The sequence below is a fragment of the Triticum dicoccoides genome, chromosome 1B (assembly GCF_002162155.2).
Source record: "Triticum dicoccoides isolate Atlit2015 ecotype Zavitan chromosome 1B, WEW_v2.0, whole genome shotgun sequence".
NCBI lineage: Eukaryota > Viridiplantae > Streptophyta > Magnoliopsida > Poales > Poaceae > Triticum > Triticum dicoccoides.
In genome coordinates, this window is record NC_041381.1 from 358,558,764 (window position 1) to 358,567,537 (window position 8,774).

Genomic DNA, 8,774 nt, shown 5'->3' on the forward strand with positions numbered 1-8,774 from the left:
GGGGAGTGGTAGCAATGGCAACGGACGCCATGGCCATTGCTTCTTCATTTTCATCATCATCGTCATCCTCTTGGTACTCTTCTTGAACCACCAACCCACGAGTGGGAGTCTTCTTGGCGAAGTTGTTCTTGTTGGGGAAGGACTTGGCTTTGTCTTTTCGAATGAACTTGCCACCATTGTCTTCCCGCTTCTCGTAAGGACAATCCGCAATGAAATGGCTCACATTGCCACAGTTGAAGCAAGTTCTAACTCGTTGCTTGCCCTTGACGCCACTGGAGTTGTTCTTGTTGAAGTTGGGTCTTGAACTCTTCTTGCTCCAAAATTGTCTTGAAGCAAGGGCCATGTGCTCATGGTAGTCAAACTTGGTGTCTTCGGGGTTGCTTTCCTCATCTTCCACTTCTTCCTCTTCTTCCATAGTAACCTTGGCCTTCAAAGCAAGGTTAGGCTTCTTTGCTCTTTGAGAACGGAGCACCGCATTGTCGGCGGTCTTGTCCAAGATGCTCATTGCAACGAACTCATCCAACACTTCACTTGAGGTCATGGAGTGGAAGTCCGGTCATTGACGAATGACGGAGGACATGGCCTTGTTGTAGGGCATCATGGCCTTGAGGAACTTCCGCTTGATCCAATTTTCATCTGTTTCCTTGCTTCCATGATCTCGAAGTGCAACTGCGAGTTTGATCACTCTTCGAAAGATCTCACGAGGTTCTTCATCTTCTTTCATTGTGAACTCATCGGCTTCATCTTGCACCACTTCATAGTTGGAGCGTTGAATGCTAGCACTTCCACGATAGAGACCCTCGACACATTTCCATGCTTCTTTAGCCATGACATGGGGTCGAAGGTGAGGGAGATCTTCGGGAAGGATTGCATCTTGGATGATGAAGAGAGCACTCTCATTGAATTGATTGTCCACGGCTTCTCGAGGGGTGAAGTTGCTTGGGTCATGAGGATAAAAACCTTCTTCAATGATTCTCCAAAGGTTAGTGTTCACATGTTTCAAATGACGCTTAAAGCGATAGACCCAAGAATCAAAATCTTCATGTTTCTCATATTTAGGAGGAGGACCGGCATGATTCAAATGAGTGGAGGGAATTGGCCCTCCATAAACCGGGGGTTCCACATGGGCAAAGATGCCGGTACCATTTCTACCACTAATAGAAGGACTCTTATCAATGTTAGCTTCCCCCTTGTCGGAGGGAGCATCCGTCACCTTGTTGGTGGGATCACCCACTTTCATCGGCGAGGTAGATTGTTTAAGTCCTTCTAGGAAATCCTTAAACATGTCCTTGACCTCGGTCGTCATGGAGGTTTTCAATGTTTCCAAAGCAACATTGAATTCCTCACGTGAGATCGAGTTACCCCCATCTCCCGTAGATGAGATCGAATTCGCACCGGAGTGCTCTCCCACCTCATCTACGACATCAACCATACTCTTTGGACGTTAAAGTCCTTAAAAAGAGACGAGGCTCTGATACCAATTGAAAGGATCGATATGGTTGACTAGAGGGGGGTGAATAGGCAACTAACAATTTTTAAGCTTTTCTTTACCAAATTAAACTTTGCAACAAAATAGGTTGTCTAGATGTGCAACTAAATGAGCAACCTATATGATGCAATGACAACTAGCACACAAGCAAGCAAAGGATGTAAAACAAGTAGGCTTGCAAAAGTAAAGGCACGAAATAACCAAGAGTAGAGCCGGTGGAGACGACGATGTGTTACCGGAGTTCCTTCCTTTTAAGGGGAAGTACGTCTCCGTTAGAGCGGTGTGGAGGCACAATGCTCCCCAAGAAGCCACTAGGGCCACCGTATTCTCCTCACGCCCTCACACAATGCGAGATGTCGTGATTCCACTATTGGTGCCCTTGAAGGCGGCGACCGAACCTTTACAAGCAAGGTTGGGGCAATCTCCACAACAATCGGAGGCTCCCAACAACAACAACAACACCATGAAGCTTCACCACAATGGAATATGGCTTCGAGGTGACCTCAACCGTCTAGGGTGCTCAACACCCAATAGTAACAAGATCCGCAAGGGATAAGTGGGGGGAATCAAATTTCTCTTGGTGGAAGTGTAGATCTGGGCCTTCTCAACCAATCCCGAGCAAATCAACAAGTTTGATTGGCTAGGGAGAGAGATCGGGCGAAAATGGAGCTTTGAGCAACAATGGAGCTTTGGGGGAAAGAGGTAGGTCAACTTGGAGGAAGAAGACACCTTTATATAGTGAGGGAACACATCCAACCGTTACCTCACTGAGCATCCCCGCACAGAGCGGTACTACCGCTGGGGCAGGGGGGTACTACCGCTGAGAGCGGTACTACCGCTCCCTACCCAGCGGTACTACCGTGCTGGAGAGGAAGCCAGGCCACTGGCCCCAGAGCGGTAATACCGCGGGAGTAGGAGCGGTACTACCGCTCGGAGCGGTACTACCGCTTCTACTACCGCTTTTAGTGCCGCAAAACCCGACACAAGAAAACACCGTCTCGAATCGAGGCGGCAGTAGGCGCGGTACTACTGCGGTACTACGGCCGAAGCCCGCGAGCGGTACTACCACTCAACGGAGCGGTACTACCGCTGGGAGCGGTACTACCGCTCCATGGAGCGGTACTACCGCTGGAGGGCTTCGGCGGTACTACCGCTGGAGATCGCGGTACTACCGCTGGCACAGGGCGAAGCAGGTGCGGAAGAGAAGTTGTGGCTCCAGAGTTGCGAAAGGAAGACGACGGGTGTGATAAGGATGTGTACGTGTTGATTCCACCCTAGTCTTACCAAAGCGGATCCCCTCTTAATAGTACGGTGACTCCTACGAAACTAGTCCACCAACAACGAAACGAAGGAGCTACACCGTCTTGAATAAAACACTGAGGGGAGGAAATCGTCTCGTGCCAATGGATGATTCTCTGAAAGAACTTAACGCACACAATTAGTTCGCAAAAGCATTGTCATCAATCACCAAAACCACTAGGGGATAAATATGCCCTTACACCTGTGATTCATGGCGCTCTCCACCTCAGACCTGGTGGCGGACAGCCTGTCGGCATCCTCCGTTGGAGGAGCATCCGGCTCATGCCTTGTGTTCGCCTCCCCTTCCGGACCACGCGTTAGAGCATGGCTGGCGGAGGCTTGATTGGCAACCTCTCCGGACACTATCCGGCGAGCGCTCTTTCTCCTGGAAAAGTCATGAGCGTTAATAAAACTCCTAGGGATCTTTCCCTTAAAAACGGCGGTGCGCCGTACCGTTGCAGCGACGTTTTGATTCACGCCGCACTCCTCTTCCGCCTGCTGGGATGAGCTGACCCTTGTTGGTCAGCCGCCGCGGGTTTGGCTTCCCGCCTTAAAGACGCCTCCTGCGATGCACCATCGGTATATGATGGTCAGAAATGAGCATGGATCAAATAATGATGCCAGGACTCCGGTCGTAGTCACCTGGGAAGCCGGAGATAAACCGGGGTAGTCAGCCGTAATGGCGACTAGAGCATTATCCATGCTAAGTTGGTGGAACACCACGTCAATCAGCTCCACCTTTATGTCCGGATCCTCTTTGGAGGCCGGATCAAGGGATCGTCCTGGATCCTCGGGCTGTGGAGTCAGGCTTTGAATGCCCTCCACGTCCCGGCGCAGCTCTTGCGTCAACATCACAAAGTAAGACACTTGACTTTGGAAATACGAATCGGATAGACAAACGTCCGCTTACCCAGCTCCGAGGGTTATTCATGGAGAATCCATTCAATGGACTCGTGCGGAGGAAGTCCTCCTTCTCCCCCTTGTACAAGCCGGACAGGATCTTTACTAGATCGGCGGCCGATCCTGGCCCTTTGCGGCCATGACGGGTGGCGTCATCTTCCCCGTTAAAATCCCACATGGGATGGCCCCTATATTGGAGCGGCTGCACCCCTCGCATAATGCACGTGGCCATGACTCCAATCATGGTCAAGCCGGAGTGGGCCAGTAACTTAATCCGGCCCATCAGATAATGGACGCTCCCATCATCCTCCCGTTGAGGGCTCCGCGGGCGCCAACTCAGGCGTTTCTTCAAGGGAACGTTGCTGAACTCCGGGAGGCCGATCCGAACTAGATCCGGCAGAGGGGCGTCCTCCATATAGAACCATTCCGAAGGCCAGTCTTCGGACGCCTTCTTCGGGGTACCGGATAGATATCCGGTCCCGGCGATGCGCCATATTTCGGCTCCGCCCACTTGATATATCGACCCCTCGTGAGAACGGGGAACGAGGCAAAACAATCTCTTCCATAGCGCAAAATGGGGCTCGACGCCCAAGAACAGCTCGCAAAGAGCTACAAAGCCCGCGATGTGCTGGATGGAGGCAGGCGTAAGGTGGTGAAGCTGGAGTCCGTAGAACTCCAAGAGCCCCCGGAGAAACGGATGTATGGGAAATCCGAGTCCCCTTATTAGGTAAGGGACGAAGCATACCCTCTCTCCTTTGGAAGGGTTGGGGGCGCTCTCTGCCTGCTTTCCACCCCTGAAGGTGGCCAGTCCGGATCGAACCGGAACCATGAAGGCTGGGGGAAGATATCCCTCGGTTTGGAGCGTCACTAGCTCGCTGTGTGGAACTGAGCACCTCCCCCAATCTCCCGGCTGAGGGCTGGGAGCGCGAGAGGAGGAGCCACGCCGACTATCCATGATGGAATGGATTTTTTGTCAGAGGCGCTTCGATGAGTTCTTGCGGAAGGAGAATGGTGTGAGTTGGATCTAGATCCTCGCCTCTCTTATAGGCGGCTCGTTCGCACGGCTAGGGGGTAAAACGTAAAAATGCCCTGGCTTTTCGCATACATATGACACGTGGAAGAGGGCCATTATTGGGCGTAGAAGCCGAGGAGCGCAACATTTATAAGGAAGCCGGACACTATTCGGAACGTACATGAAATTTGAAGAAGAACCCGCCTTGCAACGCCGAAGACAATATGCGCGCCGGATTCATCGTCATTGAAGCCTGGTTCGGGGGCTACTGAGGGAGTCCTGGACTAGGGGGTGTCCGGATAGCCGAACTACCATCATCGGCCGGACTCCAAGACTATGAAGATACAAGATTGAAGACTTTGTCCCATGTCCGGATGGGACTTTCCTTGGCGTGGAAGGCAAGCTTGGCGATACTGATATGTAGATCTCCTACCATTGTAACCAACTCTATGTAACCCTAGCCCTCTCCGGTGTCTATATAAACTGGATGGCTTTAGTCCGTAGGACAGAACAACAATTACAACAATCATACCATAGGCTAGCTTCTAGGGTTTAGCCTCCTTGATCTCGTGGTAGATCTACTCTTGTAATACCCACATCATCAATATCAATCAAGCAGGACGTAGGGTTTTACCTCCATCAAGAGGGCCCGAACCTGGGTAAAACATTGTGTCCCTTGTCTCCTGTTACCATCCGCCTAGACGCATAGTTCGGGACCCCCTACCCGAGATCTGCCGGTTTTGACACCGACATGCATCCAAAAACCATTAAACCCAAATCTTATTTTTCAAGTGTCCACCATACCTACCTAGGGATTGAGGAAGATCCCTCAAGTAAGTTGTCATCGGTGCAAAAAGGCAATAAAAATTGCTTCTAAATGTGTGAGATCATTTAGTGTAAGAGAAAATTGAGCGTTGTACGAACTTGGATGACAAAGAATAAAATCGACAGACTGCATAATAAAGGTTGTCATCTTAAGGGGCAATACAACGTGACGTTCTTTTGCACTAAGGGATTGAGCATACAAACAAATAAGCGCATGGCAACCTCTGCTTCTCTCTGCGAAGGGTCTATCTTTTACTTTTATGTATTTACTTTTATGCAAAGAGTCAAAGTTTTCCTTCTACTCCTTTCTAGTTTTCTCCTTTGGCAAGCATCATGTGGTGAGGAAAGATCTAGGCACATATGTCGAGTTGAATATAGATAGCATGAGTTATTATTTTTGACATCACCCATGAGGTGAGTATGTTGGGAGGCGAAACTATAAGCCCCTATCTTTCTATGTGTCCGGTTGAAACGTTTTGCTCACGTGTACGCGGTGAGTGTTAGCAATCATAGAAGACTATAGGATGGTTGAGTATGTGGACTTGCCTAAAGGCTCCGACACGTGACCCTTCCTGAAAAGATGATGAATTGTAGTTGCAAAGTTGACTGAGAACATAGTTTGTTGGTTTCTAATAGAGTTTTTGCTTTATACTTCGATTGTGTGATGAATTGTTACTTATTCATGAGAAGTGTATGATAAAAGTCTTATGTTTAAATTTGGTGTTGTTATAATAATCGACATCATGCTTCTATGTCCATATTTTGTTTTTATCGACACCTCTCTCTCAAAGCATGTGGACATGTTTTTCGATTTCGGTTTTCGCTTGAGGACAAGCGAGGTCTAAGCTTGGGGGAGTTGATACGTCCATTTTGCATCATGTTTTCTTACTATTATTTATAATGTTTTTATCCATAATAATGCTTTCTGGAGTAATTCTAGTGCCTTTTCTCTCATAATTTGCAAGGTACACACCAAGAGGGAGAATTCCAGCAGCTGGAAATCTGGACCTGGAAAAGCTACGTCAGGCTACCTATTCTACACAACTCCAAACAAGTTGAAATTTCACGGAGATTTTTTATGGAATATATAAGAATTATTGGAGCAAATAACTACCAGAGGGGGCCCAGCAGGTGGGCACAACCCACCTGGGTGCGCCCTGGTAGGTTGTGCCCTCCTCGGCTCACCTCCGGTGCCCATCTTCTGGTATATAAGTCATTTTGACCTAGAAAAAATAAGGAGAGGACTATCGGGACGGAGCACCGCCGTCTCGAGGCGGAACTTGGGCAGGAGCACTTTTGCCCTCCGGTGGAGCGGTTCCGCCAGGGGAACTTCCCTCCCGGAGAGGGAAATCATCGTCATCATCATCACCAACAACTCTCCCATCTTGGGGAGGGCAATATCCATCAACATCTTCAACAGCACCATCTCATCTCAAACCCTAGTTCATCTCTTGTGTTCAATCTTGTTACTGGAACTATAGATTGGTGCTTGTAGGTGACTAGTAGTGTTGATTACATCTTGTAGTTGATTACTATATGGTTTATTTGATGGAAGATTATATGTTCAGATCCATTATGCTATTTAATACTCCTTTGATCATGAGCATGTTTATCACTTGTGAGTAGTTACTTTTGTTCTTGAGATCACGGGAGAAATCATGTTGCAAGTAATCATGTGAATTTGATATGTGTTCGATATTTTGATAGTATGTATGTTGTGATTCCCTTAGTGGTGTCATGTGAACGTCGACTACATGACAATTCATCATATTTGGGCCTAAGGGAATGCATTGTGGAGTAGCAATTATATGATGGGCTGCGAGAGTGACAGAAGCTTAAACCCCAGTTTATGCGCTATTCCGTAAGGGACCGATTGGATCCAAAAGTTTAATGCTATGGTTAGAATTTATTCTTAATACTTTTCTCGTAGTTGCGGATGCTTGCGGGAGGGTTAATCATAACTAGGAGGTTTGTTCAAGTAAGAACAGCACCTAAGCACCGGTCCACCCACATATCAAATTATCAAAGTAGCGAACATGAATTAAACCAACATGATGAAAGTGACTAGATGAAATTCCTGTGTACCCTCAAGAACGCTTTGCTTATCATAAGAGACCGTTTTGGCATGTCCTTTGCCTCAAAAGGATTGAGCTACCTTGCTGCATATTTGTTATTACTATCGTTACTTGCTCGTTACAAATTATCTTGCTATCAAACTACTCCACTACTTACAATTTTAGCACTTGCAGACATTACCTTACTAAAAACTACTTGTCATTTCCTTCTGCTCCTCGTTGGGTTCGACACTCTTATTGAAAAGAGCTACAATTGATCCCCTATACTTGTGGGCCATCATGGCGTGAACTTCGTTATGCCATGCTGGATCAGAAGGTGCCCACTTATGGTACTTATCTGTTTAAGTTGACTGAGGAAACCCGGGCAGCTGAGTTTCCACGGGAGTCCCTTCCCACTGAGCATATGGTGACTCATGGGTTTCTGAACTTACGCCACAAGGAGAACTAGGGTACTGCTCCTACTGCCCCTACCGATGAGATTATACCTACAAACTTAGATGATGAGCCTGAGCCTAATTATGAGTTTGTCCCCTCTCCAGAGAAGGTACCATGTTGGGCATCCAAGCTCAAGTCAAAGATGACAAAGCTCTTCTGCATGCAAGCCAAGGGTCGATATAGGGCTCACGTGGCTGATAAGGTGGCTCGCAAGCGTGACAAGACCATGATGAGGCACATGGGTCTGGAGGTTGCTAGTGGCTCTGAGGAGCGGGTTATGGATGAGGAGACTTGGATCTCGTAGCACTGTTAGTGGTCAGACTCCAAGGCCGAGCGTCAGCGTGAGGCAGCAAAGGATTCTGAGGAGCACGAGGACTCAGATGAGCATGAGGAGTACTGATGATGTCTGGAGCATCTCTACCACCTTGGAGTAGTTTAGTGCTCTTTGCCCTTTTGGTGTCTTGATGCCAAAGGGGAAGAGAGCTTAGGGATTTGCTGAGTCACGAGTGTGTCTTCTTTGCCGTTGCTTTCGTTCTCTCATGCACTGTTTCTCGTTTGATTTGCTTTAGTTTGTGTGTGGAACCTTAAGTACCTATCATATGGTGTGACACATGTTCTATCCTATCTTTATCTTTATGTCAAGTACCTTCTTAGCTTGTGAGATGTTATCTATCTTGTGCCCTATCTTTGTGCTCACATGCTACTTTCTTGCATCCATGCTTATCTATCTTATATTACT